Here is a 19,558-nt window from a genome sequence, read left to right as displayed (position 1 = left end):
TGGTGGGGTCGTCATGTACCCTCTTGGTGGTAGCCCCCTGACCACGCAGGGATAGCACTACAGATGCCAGAGCTGTTTCCTCCCCATGCATGCCAAGGAGTATGTGCCCATCTTGTCTGGGGCACGGGGACTCCGAGCAATGGGATATCGGCCAGGTACCCGTTGCTTTGGCTGGGTGGCGCCCTTGGGGAGAGCCCTTGTTCGGAGTAGGTGGCATCTGGGCGGATGTGGCGCAATGAAGCGCAATAAATCTCACCAAGCTGGTGGTCGCACTGCCACCAGCGTCTCTAAGCGAGGCAAAATTGAATTCGATGCGGCACAATATGATCCTCAGTCGTTCCCCTCGTTGGCTGCGCCATGGGAGGGACGCAGATCTAGTGCCAAGCAGGAGCCTTATGTACCACAATACCTTGTCTGCAGCAGGACTGATGTCGACTCCTTTCTTTCGACAAAGCCTATGTTTTTTGTGGAACACCTGGAGGATAAGTTTGGGGAAGTGGCGGGTTTGTCTAAAATGAGGAATGGGTCCATCCTCCTCAAGACGTCCTCCCCAGCCCAGTCACGGGCGTTGCTCTTGTGTGATAAGCTGGGAGACGTCCCTGTTACCGTCACTCCCCACAGTAGCTTAAATATGGTCCAGGGGATTATTTACCATTGCGACCTCTTGTTACAGTCCGATGACGAGCTGAGAACTGACTTGGAACGACGTGGTGTGCATTTTGTCCGTCGTGTGCACAGAGGACCCAAGACCAACAGGGTGGCCACCGGTGCCTTTATCTTGGCCTTCGAGGGTGCTGTATTGCCTGAGAAGGTCAAGGTAATGGTTTACCGTTGTGACGTCAAGCCATACGTCCCTCCCCCAATGCGATGCTTCCAGTGCTGGAAGTTTGGGCATATGTCCTCCCGTTGCCCATCCAGCGCCACATGTCGAGATTGCGGACGCCCCTCTCATCCCGATTCTCCATGTGCGCCTCCGCCTGTCTGTGTCAACTGTGGGGAACACCACTCTCCATGCTCGCCGGACTGCCCCGTTCTTCATAAGGAGCGGAAGATTATGGAATTTAAGACCCTGGACCGGCTTACTTATCGCGAGGCAAAACTGAAATTTGAAACGTTGCATCCTGTCCCTCTTCAAACTTCTTATGCTGCAGCTACGTTATCGTCGCCCTCGCGGGCGGCAGTTGTCGCCTCCTCTGTGCCGCCTTCAGTTGGCCCTCGGGGCCATCCATCTCTGTCTGCCTCCCTCGTGTCTGGGGGCAAGCCTTCCTCTGTTGCCCCCTTAGCAGTTGGGGGCAAACCCCCTTCTGTCACTCCCCCCGCACATGCTTCAGGAGTGACATCTGCTCCAAAACCAGGGGGCTCGATCCCTCCCCCTCCCCCTTCTCTGCCGGCGTCGTCTCCGCCGGCTCCTCTCTCGCGGAAGGGGTCCCTCGGGGCCCTCCCTTCTTCCGTTTCTTCTGCTACCCCGCCGGAAGTCAGCCAGTGGCTGAAGGTTCATCCACCTGCTGGTCGTAGGGCTTCTGCGTCGTCGTCAGCCTCCGACGCTCCTTCAGAGAAACTCTCCCAGCCCTCTAAGCCAAAGGACAGACGCGAGAAGGACCGGAACGTGTCCAAGAAGGACGCTCCGGCAGTTTCAATACCGCCTGCTGTCAATAGCTCTGGCTCTGGGGATGCGGTGGAGATCCTCGCCTCTGCCGCGGATCTCGCCCTCATGGAACCCTCGGGGACCTCTCCTATGGACACAGCTGACTCTCGCTCAGTGGCGGCCGTTGACTCTGCGGCGCCGTCTGCCTCTTAGTCGCCTTCATGCCCTCCCAGTCCCTTCCTGCTTCCATTCTCCAGTGGAATTGCAGCGGTTATTTCCGCCACCTGCCTGAGCTCCGGATGCTTCTGAGTGTTTCCCCTGTTCTGTGCATAGCTCTTCAGGAAACTTGGTTTCCAGCAATGCGGACCCCTGCCCTTCGCGGTTATCGGGGATACTATAAGAACCGCGCTGACTGTCAACGAGCTTCAGGTGGAGTTTGCCTCTTTGTTCACCACTCTGTCTGTAGCTCATCAGTACCCCTTCTGACGCCTTTAGAGGCAGTCGCTGTCAGGATTGATCTCTCGCCGGCTATTACTGTTTGCTCTGTCTACGTTCCTCTGTATGGGCAACTCCCCCGACATGTCTTGGCTGCGCTGCTGGATCAACTCCCGCCGCCATTGCTGCTTCTGGGCGATTTCAATGCCCACAACCCTCTCTGGGGTGGGACTGTCTCCGATGACCGCGGTCGCGCTGTGGAGCATGTGTTGGCTCAGCTCGACCTTAGCCTCTTGAACACCGGTGCTCCCACGCATTTCAGTGTGGCCCATGGCTCGTTCTCGGCCATCGATCTCTCTCTTTGCAGCCCCGGACTTGTCCCATCCCTTCACTGGAGAGTGCATCCTGATCTGTGTGGTAGTGACCATTTTCCCATCTATTTGTCACTGCCCCAGTGTCATTCTTCTGGGCGCCTGCCCCGCTGGGCTCTCAACAGGGCTGACTGGCCGGCTTTTACTTCCGCTGCCACCATTGCTTCTCTCCCACAGGGTGACATTGACGAGGTGGTCCGTGTCTTGACCTTGTCAATTATTTCTGCAGCCGAGACTGCCATCCCTCGCTCTTCTGGACTCCCTCGGAGGAAGTCTGTCCCCTGGTGGTCGCCGGAGATTGCTGAGGCTATTCGCGACCGTAGGCGGGCTCTCCAGCGTCATAAGCGGCACCCGTCTCTGGAGACCCTCATCGCCTTTAAGAAGCTCCGTGCCTTGGCCCGTCGTCTTATTGCACGGCGTAAGCAGGAATGCTGGGAGAGGTACATTTCATCCTTGGGCTCCCGTGTCTCCCCGTCGCTCGTGTGGATCCGCATTCGGCGGATTTATGGATACCAGACCCCTATGGGTGTCCCTGGAATCTCCCTGGACGGCGCTGTCTGCACGGACGCTGCCACCATTGCTGACCACCTTGCCACGCACTTTGCTACGAGCTCTGCGACTGCAACTTACCCTCCTGCCTTTCGCTCTCTAAAGGAGCGCGCCGAGCGGACGCCGTTATCGTTCCACACACGTCGTTCTGAAAAATACAATGCTCCTTTCAGCGAGAGGGAATTCCTCGCTGCCCTCGCCAATTGCCCTGATACAGCGCCAGGACCGGACTGCATCCACGCGCAGATGCTGAAGCATCTCTCCAGGGACTGCCAGAGACACATCCTTACCATCTTTAACCGCATTTGGAGCGAGGGCGTGTTCCCGTCGCAATGGCGAGAGGGTGTTATCGTTCCCATCTTGAAGCCCGGTGCGGACCCTCTGGCGGTGGACGGCTATCGTCCCATTACACTAACCAACGTTTTGTGCAAATTGCTCGAACGTATGGTGGGGCGGCGTTTGTGTTGGGTCCTTGAGTCGCGGCGTTTGTGTTGGGTCCTTGAGTCGCGCGGTCTCCTCGCTCCACCCCAGGGTGGCTTCCGTCAGGGCCGGTCTGCTGCGGACAATTTGGTGCGGCTGGAATCTGCTATCCGTACGGCCTTTTCCCGCCGTCAGCATCTCGTTGCTGTATTTTTTGATCTGCGGAAGGCATATGACACAACATGGAGGCATCACATCCTTGCTACGTTGCGCGAGCGGGGTCTTCGTGGTCAGCTCCCAGCTTTTCTTCAAAACTTTTTATTGCGCCGCTCTTTCCGGGTGCAAGTCGGTGCCGCCTCTAGTTCATCTTATATACAGGAAAATGGGGTCCCGCAGGGCTCGGTGTTGAGCGTTTCCTTATTTCTAGTGGCCATTAATGGTCTGGCTGCAGCCATGGGGTCGTCGGTGTCTCCTTCTTTGTATGCCGACGACTTCTGCATCTCATTTAGCTCAACGACTACGGGAGTCACCGAACGCAGGCTGTAAGCAGCCGTTCGCAAGGCGGCATCATGGGCTCTGACTCATGGATTTCAGTTCTCTGCGGCCAAGACTCGAGTTATACACTTCTGCAGGCGTCGGACGGTCCACCCTCATCCGGAACTTTACCTCGACGGTCAACTACTTGAAGTGGTGGACACTAGCCGCTTCTTAGGACTCGTCTTTGATGCCCGGCTCACGTGGGTTCCTCATATTACTCAGCTGAAGCAAAAGTGCTGGCAGCACGTCAACGCCCTCCGCTGCCTGAGCCATGCGTCTTGGGGTGTAGATCGCAGCACGCTGTTGCGATTGTACAGAGCCCTTGTGCAGTCCAGGCTTGATTATGGGAGCCTGGCCTATGGGTCTGCATCGCCCTCAGTGTTGACGTTGTTGGACCCCATACACCACTGTGGGGTTCGGCTTGCAACTGGCGCTTTCCGTACGAGCCCCGTGGATAGTCTGCTGGTGGAGGCCGGGGTTCCCCCGCTGCGGATTCGCCGCCACCGACTGCTCGCCGACTATGCTGTCCACGTGCATTGCTCACCGGGCCATCCCAATCATCGCCTGCTTTTCCCTGCCAGGGTTCTCCCTCTGCCCGACCGGCGACCTAGGTCTGGGCTTTCCATTGCTGTCCGCGTCCAGTCCCTGCTGTCTGAACTGGGGTCGTTCCCTCTTCTGCCGCCCTTCCGGGCCTGTGCACCCACGCCTCCCTGGTGTATGACCCGTCTGTCCGTCCGCCTGGACTTGGCACAGGAACCGAAGGACTCGGTTCCGCATGTGGCCCTCCGTCACCGTTTTCTTGCGCTCGTCGCCTCATTTTCAGGCTGTGAGCCTGTCTACACTGATGGTTCCCTGGTGGATGGTCGTCCTGCCTACGCTTTTGCTCACGCTGCCCATGTTGAACAGCGCTCCTTGCCGGCTGGCTGCAGTATTTTTACTGCAGAGCTGGTGGCCATATTGCGCGCTCTTAAGCATATGCGTTCCTGCTCAGGTACGTCCATTGTCATCTGCAGTGACTCCCTGAGCAGCCTCCAGGCTATCGACCGCTGCTATACCTCTTCTCCTCTGGTATCCTTTATTAAGGAGTCTGTTTTTGCCATTACCCGCTCTGGCCGTTCGGTGGTCTTTGTTTGGACGCCAGGTCACGTTGGCATCCCGGGGAATGAACGTGTCGACAGGCTGGCCAAAGGGGCGGTCGACGCCCCCACTTTGGCGATCGGCCTCCCGGCTCGTGATTTGCAGCTGGCGTTGCGCCGTAAGGTGCTTCAGATGTGGCGTGACGAGTGGCGTAGCCTGACTTCTCCGAATAAACTGCGGGCTGTTAAGGAGACGACCGATGTGTGGCAGTCCTCCCTGCGGGCTTCTCGCAGGGACTCTGTCATCCTGTGTCGGCTCCGCATCGGCCATACCTACCTGACGCACGGACATCTTTTGCGTCAGGAGGATCCCCCCCTGTGTCAGTGTGGGTCCCGGTTGACGGTCGCCCATATTTTGTTGGAGTGTCCCCGCCTGCGCACCCTCCGGCAGACTTTTAATCTCCCGGGCACGTTGCCTTTGGTTTTATGCGACGATGCCTCCATGGCTGACGACGTTTTAAATTTTATCCGTGGTAGTCCTTTTTATGGTTCCATTTAGGGGGGACCTGTCCCTTTCCCTTTCTGTGTATCTTGTCCTCGAATGTCCCATTGGTCGCAGATTTTAATGTGTGTATTCGGGTGGTTGACTCTTTCCCAATTTTTGTTCCCATGGTCAGTCAACCAGTCTCCGACCCTCTTATTTTCTTCCGTTTCTTTCTGTCCAGTGTTCGTCTGTACTCTTCTTGTCTCTAGTGTTCGCTGCCACATTGGTGTTCTTTCAGTGACTGGGGGGAGGGGCGTCTCCTCCCCCCTTGGGGTTTTACCTGTTCTGTAAATTTTGTTTCGCCGGTTTTTTGGAAAGGGGGACTGATGACCTTAGCTGTTTAGTCCCCCCTTAAACATCCCAACAACAACTTTCAGGAGTGCTAGTTCTGCAGGTTCGCAGAAGGGCTTCTGTAAAGTTTGGAAGGTAGGAGACGGATACTGGCAGAAGTAAAGCTGTGAGTACCGGGCGTGAGTCGTGCTTCGGTAGCTCAGTTGGTAGAGCACTTGCCCGCGAAAGGCAAAGGTCCCGAGTTCGAGTCTCGGTCGGGCACACAGTTTTAATCTACCAGGAAGTTCCAAATCATAAAATACCAAAAAGCTACAGAAAAGAAGTCCACAGAAATCACTAACCAAAAGAAAGGATATTTAATGGCACGTCTTTCTCTCCAGATATATTGACACAACGATAAAGACAGGCAGATCTGAAATTTTCAGTCTGACAGCTGATACAGCAGGTCTCACATTGCGGCGATACAGGCACATGACGCGGTAATGGAAGTAAATAACCAGAGAAGAAGCGGATAAGGAATCATTCTAAAGAGAAATGGCCTCAACATGTAGGAAATACACTGATATAAGTGGTTTTGACTAAGAGCCAAATGTTGTGAACCTGAGCCTGGAAACGAGCATGCTGGTTACGGCAAAACTCGTAGATATTTCACGTGTTAGCGTGGAAAGTGACTGAAAGAGGTGGTACCACGAGCAGATAAGGTCTTGGATATCCATGCATCTAAGAACGTGTTGGTCGGAGGTTCGAGGTTCTGTGATACATGATAGGGGACGATTCGTGACGGATTTCAACGACAGAGTACAATGCTGGTGCTGGTAGAAGCGTTTTCAGAGCTCACAGTTAGGCGCACACTGTCGAACGTGAGGCTCTACTATAGATCGTAAAATAATTATATATCAATAAGGATGTCTTAATGCTGTAAGGAATGTGAATTTCCGTTTCATTCTCTGTGTGTGAAATACTATTCTTAATATAAAGATATATACTTGACCAGACATTGCAAACGGCCAGAGATTACGGAAACGACAACAATCTTCGTAACCTGGCTTTTGCATGGTAGGTTCTGATACATAGTCACATAGACCTATCAGAGGACAAAGGGACTGAGGATCTAGTAGTTTGGTCCCTTCAAGCATCTAAACAACCAAGCCACTCTCACTTCAAGAAGGATGTAATGATTCCAGTTCCAAAGAAAGCACCTTATGTCAAGAGTGAATATTACGGAACCATCGGTTTAGTAAACACTAGCACGAATTAGTTACAGAAGACTGGATAAACTGGTAGACATCGACACGGGCAAGATAAATTGTTACCGGAGAAACGTAGATACAAGTGCGGCAGTACTGATCCTACAACTTACCTTAAGACAGATTAAAGAACGGGAGATCTATGTTAATAGATTCTGCAGATTTGGAGAAAACTTCTGACAATGTCGACTAGAAATCACTGTTTGAAATTTTGAACTTAACCGCGGTAAGATAAAGGGACAGAAAGGTTACATAAAAACTGTATAGAAACCAGACAACAATTATAACAGTCGATAGGCATGAAAGGGAACAAAAGAAAAATTTCGAGAAGGAATTACAGTTCAGGGAGAAGAAATAAAAACGTTACAGTTTGTCGATAACACTGCAAATCTGTCAGTGACAGCAAAGGAGTTGGAAAAGCATTTGAACGAAATGGCAACGTTATAAGATTAATATTAACAGAAGTCAAACAGTGGCCATGGAATGAAGCCGAATCAAATCAGGCAATACTAACATTACGAAACGACTCTCAAAGAAGTAGAAGCTTGGTTATTTTACCACTCATGTAACTGATTGACGAAACAGAGAGGATATAAAATGTATACTGGCTGTGGCAATGAAAGCGTTTCTGAAGAAAAGATATTTAACATAAAATATAGATTTAAATGTTAGAAAATCTTTTCTAAAGCTATTTGTCTGGAGTGTAGCCTTGTATGGAAGAAAAGTGTGGACGACAAGAGAAGAACATAAGCTACTGAAATATGGTGCTACAGAGGAATGCTGAAGATTGAATGGGTAAATCATAGAATGAGAAAGTACCGAACAGTATTAGGTAGAAAAGAAATCAGTGACATAACTCGGCTAAACAAGGGTATGTCAATGGGAAACATTCTTGACGGAGATCACGAATTTAATATAGAAGGGAAGTGCGGTAGGAGCGTAATGGTGAGGGGGAGGCAAGATAAAATTGCAGAGAGAGACCAAGAGATGAATACAGTAAGCATGTTCAAATGGATGTAGGTGGCAGTAATTACATGAAAATTGAGGCTTGCAGAGTGAGTTGAGTGGAGGGTAGCAGCAAATAAGTCTTGAGACTGAGGACTAAAACCGCAACAATTGTGTATTAAAATTGTGGGATGCATTTCTGTATGCGATTTTTACACAAGCTCATTCAAAGTTGCTCCATAACTATATCTTCTGTATACAGACGTGTTAAAGTTATTAGACATTTTTTCCAAAACTTTACATTTGTTACACATTTACATCCACAATAATAGATTATATTTGTACATTCAATACTTTTTATTCAGGCCTTCTGTTTTTATCAGTACTTTTATCCTGTTTGGCATAGCTTTTATTAACTTTTCACATTGTAGGGAAGCAGCCTACTCACGCCTTATAAAATTCACATCAGTGTTTCCATTGTGTGCCAGCCAGTCCGCTGTAACTAGCTCTGACGTCATAAATGTTGCGCAATACTTCAAAAGTCAAGTAAATAAACTGAAACGTTTCTAGCATGTCAGGAGCAATACTAAATCAATGTGTTGAATATCAGTTCAATAACTTTAACCCTTTTCGAAATTTGGACGTTTTTTCTGTAAAAATCATTGGCGCAACAGAAAAGAGCTAGAGACTTCAAAAATTATATTTAGATTCCTTTTGCATAATTTAGTAGAAACAGTATTCTGGATCTCACAAATTAAAATTTTAGTTGAAATTCATGATTTTCTGGCTTTTGTCTTAGAAATTAAGGAAGCAAGATAAAATAGGCGAATAAATAAAGCTAGGATGTTCAAACTTAAGTAGAAGGGAGAGCCACTATAATCATAAAGATGTGAGAAGTTAAAACTGAATAACTATAAAACTACAGCGATAGCGTATCTCCAAAGGGCAAGTTCAGAGCTCGTCTACTGCGTGTAGTGTAATTAATTCTCTCGCCCAAAATATTTGACTTAGCCACTTCAGACTTTTATTATGATTACTTACTTGTGTGCTGATTGCACAATTAAATTGAAAGCTTCATCGGCCATCAGCAAAGGAAGCAATGATTTATTCGAAAACTTAAAGTGGCGCATTACTAGCCCAGCGGCTAGTAGGGAGAGCAGATTTGATCAGGCGTTCCCTTAGCCGTCCGCACCGCGGCTTTATATATAAGAACGCTGCGCGAGAGAAGGAAGGCCCCAGTTCTCTCCAGACGCTGATTAGCGCACCGCCTGTGCCGGGAGTCGCGTCACGTCGGTATCGTTGATATAAACAGCCTAGGATGCAGTAATAAGTTACTCGGGATATGCGTAACCATGAAATAGTTTTCGAGTGAAGTGTTATTTTTGGGATGACGTTAATGATGTATCTTCAGTTTGCGTATGTCATATTTTCACGTGCCGCCGCAGGACACATTCTACCATTGTTAGTGTGGCTTTTGATGAACATTATCATCAAATTATGGCGAGCATTTACTTAACCATTTAATTTGAACAGTTACAGTTGCATCAGCGCATTATACTCTGAACTGCTCTGGTAGTTGGATTGTGTGGATTCTTTTTGGTCTGTGACTTTCAGAATATAGTGAACATTTTAGAGAGAATGGTTTTTGATTATGAATCCCAGACAATCTCCTAATTCCTCAGAGCTATAATCTGTAGCTATAAATGTTTCTCAGATGGAGTAAGCACAAGGAATTCTAATTACAGGCTTCACATTTTGCTAATAACTTTCTGGTTACCAATATTGTAGTTAGAGAGGCAGTGTTGAGAACGGCAAACAGCATAAGTACAAAACATTTATACAATTACTCCACCTGCCGCCCCATAACAGGACACTTAATATCATTGTCATGGTACCAGATTTCCTCTAGTTTCTCAGTGAGATCTTGCTTAGTGGTTATTGTAAATTTCCTTATCCTCTGTTTCACAACAGCGATAAATTTTCCGTTGGGTTCATATCAGGGCTATTCCCTGGCCAGGGCAACACTTTATTGCTTTTCTTCCGAGTACTTGTAAACACTTCAAACTTTGTGGCGAGATGATCCATCATGCATAAAAGTGTCATTTTTATTAGGAAACTCATCATTTATTTAGAGGAAAAGTTCCTTAAAATGAGTTCTTAATATTGTTCTTGCCTCATTGTCCCTTCAAAAATTTGTAATCTGGCAGGACTTTTCACGGATATCACACTCCATACCATAACGGAATTTTGATGCTTCACACATTGCTACACACACTCAGCTTTGAACTGTTCTCCAAGTCTTCGACAAACATACTGGCTGCTTTCTTTCATCTCAATGAATACAGATTCATCACTGAAGCATACCTGATGCATGTGTACAAAATTTGCAAGTTAGAAAAATTGGAAATAGTAGCATAGGAGACCACAACAGTCCAAAAATTCAAATGTGCATTTCTTCAGTATCAATAAAACATCACAATTTCAAGCTATAACTCCTAAATTTACGTATGAGACCCACTTAATTTACAATATACATTCCTGGATATGGAAAAAAGAACACACTGAAACCGGTGTGTGTCAGACCCACCATACTTGCTCCGGACACTGCGAGAGGGCTGTACAAGCAATGATCACACGCACGGCACAGCGGACACACCAGGAACCGCGGTGTTGGCCGTCGAATGGCGCTAGCTGCGCAGCATTTGTGCACCGCCGCCGTCAGTGTCAGCCAGTTTGCCGTGGCATACGGAGCTCCATCGCAGTCTTTAACACTGGTAGCTTGCCGCGACAGCGTGGACGTGAACCGTATGTGCAGTTGATGGACTTTGAGCGAGGGCGTATAGTGGGCATGCGGGAGGCCGGGTGGACGTACCGCCGAATTGCTCAACACGTGCGGCGTGAGGTCTCCACAGTACATCGATGTTGTCGCCAGTGGTCGGCGGAAGGTGCACGTGCCCGTCGACCTGGGACCGGACCGCAGCGACGCACGGATGCACGCCAAGACCGTAGGATCCTACGCAGTGCCGTAGGGGACCGCACCGCCACTTCCCAGCAAATTAGGGACAGTGTTGCTCCTGGGGTATCGGCGAGGACCATTCGCAACCGTCTCCATGAAGCTGGGCTAAGGTCCCGCACACCGTTAGGCCGTCTTCCGCTCACGCCCCAACATGGTGCAGCCCGCCTCCAGTGGTGTCGCGACAGGCGTGAATGGAGGGACGAATGGAGACGTGTCGTCTTCAGCGATGAGAGTCGCTTCTGCCTTGGTGCCAATGATGGTCGTATGCGTGTTTGGCGCCGTGCAGGTGAGCGCCTCAATCAGGACTGCATACGACCGAGGAACACAGGGCCAACACCCGGCATCATGGTGTGGGGAGCGATCTCCTACACTGGCCGTACACCTCTGGTGATCGTCGAGGGGACACTGAATAGTGCACGGTACATCCAAACCGTCATCGAACCCATCGTTCTACCATTCCTAGACCGGCAAGGGAACTTGCTGTTCCAACAGGACAATGCACGTCCGCATGTATCCCGTGCCACCCAACGTGCTCTAGAAGGTGTAAGTCAACTACCCTGGCCAGCAAGATCTCCGGATCTGTCCCCCATTGAGCATGTTTGGGACTGGATGAAGTGTCGTCTCACGCGGTCTGCACGTCCAGCACGAACGCTGGTCCAACTGAGGCGGGAGGTGGAAATGGCATGGCAAGCCGTTCCACAGGACTACATCCAGCATCTCTACGATCGTCTCCATGGGAGAATAGCAGCCTGCATTGCTGCGAAAGGTGGATATACACTGTACTAGTGCCGACATTGTGCATGCTCTGTTGCCTGTGTCTATGTGCCTGTGGTTCTGTCAGTGTGATCATGTGATGTATCTGACCCCAGGAATGTGTCAATAAAGTTTCCCCTTCCTGGGACAATGAATTCACGGTGTTCTTATTTCAATTTCCAGGAGTGTATTTGCCCTTAACTTAGCCCAGTCCTCACTTGTCCATTTATGAAGTTATTTAGCCCACTGCTATCTTTGGTTTTCATGGCAGTGGGAATTCGTTTTTTCGTTGGTCGGCATGTCTTTAAAACACGTTCACACAGCCTCTGTCACATGAGAAACTGCAACACCCAAACCTTTCAGCTGGTGACTCATATATGTAGAAGTAAGTTTACGGTTTCTTGTTGCCATGTTTGTAACTCTTCTCATTGTCTTAGGACTGGTTTTTCCTTTATGTCCACATTTTCCTTCCCTGTTTCGCTTGTATTCGCCACCTTTCTGCACTGAAAGTTTGATTCTGCTAACAGTTTTCTGTGATGTTCTCATTCTGCCAGCAATTTCTTGCTGTGTAGAATGGTTTTCAGCAGGAAGTGTTACCACAGCCGAAGCTTCCCGACGTGAAACATCTTTTGTCTCCCTCATAACCTCACTTCATTCGGAAACTTGACAATTTGTTCCTATAGCTAACAACATGCAATCTATATAATGTCTTGTTAAGGTAGCAAGACGTTGATGTAATTTATTCTAAGCTGACGTACACTACAGAAACACAAAACATTACTGTAAACACAGTTTCAATGGTAAACACAGACAACTAACACCAACATGATTTGGAGGAAAGATGACAAATGTTACCAACTGTGAAAAATTCAGTGATCTGTGAGTTTCCAGGAAGGGAAATTTCGTGCTATCAATCAAACCAGTAAAACAAATCTATTATTACACTTTCCTCATATTATTACACAAGGAAACGTAAGAGCATCAAAAATAATCGTTTAGTCTAATAATTTGACACGTCTATTGCGGTTGAAGAATGTTTTTTACTACCTAGGTAGTGCCAGCGACACTGCCATTTTCAGCCTAAATGACTGATAGATTTACGACTTTCTGCTTTTCCCACAAGTCAATAATATCATCAGTATACACTGTGTTCAAAAACATATCGACATGTATTACTGGGCGTTAACATTTGATGCGTCCATCCTTTGACTTATAATGGCCTGAACTTTGTTGGGTGACACTTTCAACAAGGTATCTGGATGTCTGTGGGGAACTAATGCTAGTAAGACACCGAAGCAGCATGTAAGACGGCGTTGGAGATGTGTTGCACTCTCTCGAAACGTCAAGAGAGACACAGAGGGTTTCAGTTTCTTGTCAAGGAGACACTACTGAAGTCGACACAGGCGCTAAGCCAGTTACTGGAACTTCAATTTCCCTCCTCCCATCATCTCTCTCTTCCATCGATTTTACATTAATGTAAAATTAACCTATCTGCAGCATTGGATTAGATCAGGACTCTTGGCAACTAATCTTCTTCCCAAATGCTATTGTCCACAAATTGCCTCGTAAATGCTAGTTTATGACAAGGGGCACTGTCGTACTGATACAAACTACTACTTCTTCGTAATGTTCCCCTGCTGTACACAGTACACCATGCCGTAAATGTTGATATCCTTCCGCATTCAGCAATGTCTTAATTGCAATGAGTGGAGCACGTTCTAACCACGAGAAACACCCTCATACCGTAACACTGTCTCCTCCATACATCACTGCTGCTAGCAGGCAAAGTTAGTCGTAGGGTGGGGTACCTAAGAGGACAGGTAGACATCATTCCCAGTGAAACGACTGCTAGGTTACCCGTGTTTAAAAGAATTGTAAGTCTTGTTGGTTATCGTAAAAAATGAATGAAGAAACCGAAGACTACTAAATGAGATACGAATCACAAACATTTTGATTTATTCCGATAAAATTATAGACCAAACAAATGACAGTGGCAACATTAATATTAGGTTTTGGTATATATGACACAAGGCCATGGGACCGATACGAATAATTGCACAAGTGAATTAATTGCAATCGTGAAGTTCTCAGTGACTCTCATGGTGATAATTGCGTGCAGATAGTACTGCAGACTTGTGGCTGGAGTTGAAAGCAGACTGTTCACTAGCTCGAAATAAGTCTTCAAAGTGAAGTCTGAAGTGATCTTCTCAACATGTCATCACGTGGTTGCACCTCGATCTCACCACAGCGTTGCAGGTGGAGACTGAAGTGGCGTCAAAATCACTCATCGTTGACACCAAAGACCTCGTCTATGGAAAAGTACAAATCAACCCGAAATGTTTCTAAACCTCTCGATACAGTAGTTTTGACGGCTGCACTTCGTAGCAACCAAGTCGAAGACAGAGGCTCTAATGAAGTTGACGATGACGCAGAAGACGAAGTGATTTCTGATAGAATGTTTACTAAAGGGAAACTACATTGTTGCCTTTTGCGTTTCTGTATGAATTCATATTGGCTGGGCTCCAGATCTTCAAAGTGCCAACCAATAAAAAGACTCCTTGGACACGTTAGTCCTATTCCCTGGGCTCTCCCCAGTTTGGTTAACCAATAACATTTGTCCTGCCATCTTAGACGGAAAAAAGTCGCTTCGTTGTCTATAGCTCTTCCTGTAAACAATGATGCGGTCTTCGACAGCACAGACGAACTTACCTGTCTGACACGTAGTTTATTTAATTTAAAATAATTCTCATTTATTGTTCTACCTCAGTTGCACATTTTTAATTAAAGTAAACGTTTCGTTCACTCTGGATCATCTTCAAAACTAAGTTGTTCCTGTCTACTCAGAACCACATACCATTGCACTCTGATAGGTGGTTGTGAGCAGACACTACGGATTGTTGACGTAACTACTTGGATCTGAAGATAATCTAGAGTAATCCAAATATGCAATCTAATAAAGTTGCTGATTATGGCGACTGTATTTAAGTGATCCAATCCCAGTCACTTTTATATCTTAAAAACGTTTTTTTTTTCAGTGAACATGTTCAGCGGTGTGTCTGAAGATAGAGGTCCAAAACTGTGGATACCATCTGGAGAAACTCAGCTTTCTAGTTTTGTTCGTAATAGTGCTTTTTGTTAAAACATTACGCTGTTCCTGGGTTGGTAGCGAGAGCTCGCACTACAGGAGGTCCTATCTGTGTGTCCACGAAGCTCTAGACACCCCAGGATGGTGTTACGAAGAACTGTTCGCTGTGGGCTACTGACGCTCGCCCCCCCTCCCTCTAGAGGCCATCTGCAAAATGGCTCTAAGGCTTGCGGCTCATTCTTATTGTCCCTGCACCACCCAGAAAGCTCACCTCTACAAGGAATGCAGATTCGACACTGGAAACTATTTTAAGAACGTATAAATATCCTTTGGCTATACCATATAAAGTGGAGTCTCTTAAGCTAAAGCAGTTGCACTAAAAGAAGAGTTGCTTGGGATATTGCTGCAGCTTCGTGTAGGTGATTATTACGCTATGTACCCCGATTTAACGCAAAATTTAGCAGAAATTTTTAATATTGGAAGTGTGTACCTGCCTAATGCCAAATCGACATATTTGTTGAAGTAGACTATCAAGGAAACAGCAATATGAACGTAAATAACGAAAAGTCGGTTGGAGTAGACTGTTGAACATGGATGAGATCCACTTACAAAGATCCTCGTTGTCCAGGAATGAACGAAGATAAGTTTTCACGCTGACGCTCTTTCAGAATTCCCATACATGAGTTTACAAGAAACTTATACGCCCTACTAGAGTACATATACAACACGGTATTAACAGACTGGAGGCTACAATATACAACTACAGAAAGGATCGTGTGTTGGAAACTGCGGGAGACAGTGTGCTCAGATACGATGTGCCACTCACTTCCAGATCTTATTATCTAAAGAGCAACTTACAGAACAGTTACTGTGTTTAACAGTGTGTATATATACTGAATAATACAATGAGAACACTATACAGAAAATAAAATTGAATTACAAAAAAAGTCAGAAAGTAATGATTGTGGGTAAATGTATAAAAAGTGGTAACTGTATATAGGAACACAGTGAAGACTTTCTGCTAGTTTTAGTGTGACTATCATCTCTGTATGTATATATCCCTCCCTGTACCTATTACTATTAGTTTAAAACAAAGTATATAGGCAACCTCTAAAAGTACAAGAAAAAGTGTTGTAAGCTAAAGTTGCAAAAATTGTAAATAAGCATAAATTAAAACAAATTTGAAAAAGCATTTCTAATAAATTTACAAAGACTTGTTTAAAAGTTATTGTCAATAAATCATCAGTTAATTATACCAGTGTTATTATTTACAAATTTATCTGATACTTTCACAAGAGTAGAAAATGACTAGGATCATACAAATAAACCATAGACAGTAAAGGGTGAAAATTATTCTTAATATTCCAGAAAGTAATTTGTTACTATTTGTAACTAACCTGATCCTCTGACGAGGCTCATGCAACTATAATACAGAGAGAAGTGATCAGGAGGGGTTTCTCGCCATTTTAATGTGCTCAGATGTAGGGGGGAGGGGGAGACAAGGTGACATTCGTTTTCCTGTTAATTTTTACTCACACAAGTGACAACGATGCTTGGGCGGGATAATAAGTGACATCCTTTCAAACGTAACCCAAACTGCCATACATGCGTGGATGACGCGACATCAGCTTGCATGCTGACCTAAAATGTACTGTATAGAACTGCTTCTGGTGCGTGGATGGGTTGATGGCTGATCTTGATATATCAAACAATTGCCTCAGATATTAAATGGTACCAAAGTCTTACCATTTCAGTGACGTTGAGATAAGAACATGACCTGAGTTCATACCCACAGTGCCATACAGTTTCTGCTTACCACCGGAACTGATGCGTCGCCGATGGTTTACCTGTCCTCGTAGGTTCCGCGCCCTACTACGTACGTTCTCCTAGCATTGGCCGAACTCCAACCCTTTCATTGTATTGCCACAGAGTATAGAGTGATCCATCTTTCCACACCACTTGTTTCCATTTAGCCACTGTCCAGTGGCGTCGTTCTTTACCGTGCACTTTACAATCACTCACTCACTCACTCACTCACTCACTCACTCACTCACTCACTCACTCACTCACTCACTCAACGGTCCCTCTCCATCAGTACACGATGTTGGCTTGCGTCTTCATTAAGTCTGTTTGGTCCTTCACGTTTCCACTTCACAAACACGCAGACAACAGCCGACTTAGGCACATTTGTAAGGGTTTTAATATCCGATGGATTTGTGACTCAGTTGACAACCAATAACTAGACCCTTTTCAAAGTTATTGAGTTCTCCTGGTTGAACCATTCTGCTGTTTCAGCTTCTTTTCTAACACAATAATACTCCTTGCCACATTTTGTGCTGGCGGGCGGGCAACTCTGAGATATCCACAACTCGTGACATGTAGTGCTCGATTCTGCATTACGCAGGCGTGTCCGGTTAGTACTGATTAGATAGTGTACATGAGCAGTTAATCTACTATTGCACTTTCATAATTTTTGCAATCGATCCTGCACTAATGTTGAAAATTTCAGTTAGTACAACCTGAAGAGAGTTAAGACATCGGACATGAATGCGAATGGAGCATTCGACTGAGTTCATTGACGTTTCAAAATCAATTTTTTACACAAGTAAGCTATCATGTGCACAACCCACCAAAGACAACAGACGAGTCTTCTCATATATATATATATATACATAATCAGGAAGAGGGATTCCCTTAATCTTAGTAACATTTACATCAGTTTCGGCAAAATATTGGAGCTCCACCCGCAGTTATATCAATAATTAACCCCACCCAAAATAATCTACGAAGTAGAATATAAGCCACACATCTTAGATTACACGACGTATAAAAAATTAACCACTACGCTTCGTCCTGTCCAGCGCAAGGTACACAGGGTGAGTCACCTAACATTACCGCTGGATATATTTCGTAAACCACATCAAATACTGACGAATCGATTCCACAGACCGAACGTGAGGAGAGGGGGCTAGTGTAATTGGTTAATACAAACCATAAAAATGAACCGAAGTGTGTTTTTAACACAAACCTACGTTTTTTAAATGGAACCCCGTTAGTTTTGTTAGCACATCTTAACATATAAACAAATACGTAATCAGTGCCGTTTGTTGCGTTGTAAAATGTTAATTACATCCGGAGATTTTGTAACCAAAAGTTGACGCATGAGTACCACTCTTCCGCTGTTCGATCATGTGTATCGGAGAGCACCGAATTACGGAGGGATCCAAAGGGAACGGTGATGGACCTTAGGTACAGAAGAGACTGGAACAGCACATTACGTCCACATGCTAACACCTTTTTATTGGTCTTTCTCACATGTACATTACCATGAGGGGTGAGGTACACGTACACACGTGGTTTCCGTTTACAATTACGAAGTGGAATAGTGTGTCCCGACAAGTCAGGCCAATAGATGTACAATGTGGTGGCCATAATTTGCTGCACACAGCTGCAATCTCTGGCGTAATGAATGTCGTACATGCCGCAGTACATCTGGTGTAATGTCGCCGCAGGCTGCCACAATACGTTGTTTCATATCCTGTGGGGTTGTAGGCACATCACGGTACACATTTTCCTTTAATGTACCCCACAGAAAGAAGTCCAGAGGTGTACGATCAGGAGAACGGGCTGGCCAATTTATGCGTCCTCCACGTCCTATGAAACGCCCGTCGAACATCCTGTCAAGGGTCCGCCTGGTGTTAATTGCGGAATGTGCAGGTGCACCATCATGCTGATACCACATACGTCGACGCGTTTCCAGTGGGACATTTTGGAGCAACGTTGGCAGATCATTCTGTAGAAACGCGATGTATGTTCCAGCTGTTGGGCCCCTGCAATGAAGTGAGGACCAATGAGGTGGTCGCCAATGATTCCGCACCATACATTTAAAGTCCACGGTCGCTGTCGCTCTACCTGTCTGAGCCAGCGACGATTGTCCACGGACCAGTAATGCATGTTCCGTAGATTCACTGCCCCGTGGTTTGGGAAACCCGCTTCATCGGTAAACAGGTAGAACTGCAACGCATTCTCTGTTAATGCCCATTGACAGAATTGCACTCGATGATTAAAGACATCACCATGTAGTTGCTGATGTAGCGACACATGAAACGGGTGAAAGCGGTGACGATGCAGTATGTGCATGACACTACTTTGACTCAGTCCACCGACTCTCGCAATGTCCCGTGTACTCATGTGTGGGTTCATGGCAACAGCAGCTAACACACTAACTGCACCCGCTTCTCCTGTGACGGGCCTGTTACGTACCCGTTTGCGTGCTACGACCATACCTGTTGCATAGAGTTGGCGGTAGATGTTTTGCAATATGCGGCAAGTTGGATACTCTCTGTCCGGGTACCGTTCTGCATACACCCTGCTGGCTTCAGCTGCATTTCTTTGACACTCGCCATAGATGAGTATCATCTCCGCCTTTTCAGAGTTCGAATACACCATGGTCACAGTTCCTACAACACTATACTATCGCAGACGTCTGGTAACACGGTGTTCTACAGTTGTTCTGCGTGCGGAGACGAATGCAGAATATCAATAGCAGCAAGCGCTACATGCGGACACTGCAACAGCTAGACCAGACCACAACAGTGCACTACAGCCACACTCGTAAACACGGTCGTCTTCGTAAACATGATCCTGCAGATGCTGCTCGCCGACCGTGGCCCGTGTTTGTTACAACACGCAACTGAACGTCGG

At 46.8% G+C, this 19,558-nt stretch overlaps 1 long non-coding RNA gene across 1 annotated transcript in view; it reads left to right on the top strand.

Annotated features, from left to right (window-relative positions):
- The window catches only part of LOC126272097 (uncharacterized), a 51,099-nt gene extending 35,500 nt beyond the window's left edge, over positions 1 to 15,599 (top strand). Inside the window, exon 2 of the long non-coding RNA XR_007549178.1 lies at positions 14,805 to 15,599. This is a non-coding gene — a long non-coding RNA (uncharacterized LOC126272097). The remainder of the gene's footprint in view (positions 1 to 14,804) is intronic.
- Positions 15,600 to 19,558: the final 3,959 nt, after the last annotated feature.

The sequence above is a fragment of the Schistocerca gregaria genome, chromosome 5 (assembly GCF_023897955.1).
Source record: "Schistocerca gregaria isolate iqSchGreg1 chromosome 5, iqSchGreg1.2, whole genome shotgun sequence".
NCBI classification, from domain to species: Eukaryota; Metazoa; Arthropoda; class Insecta; order Orthoptera; family Acrididae; genus Schistocerca; species Schistocerca gregaria.
The sequence above is the reverse complement of the archived record's forward strand: the minus strand, read 5'-3'. Positions and strand labels throughout refer to the sequence as shown.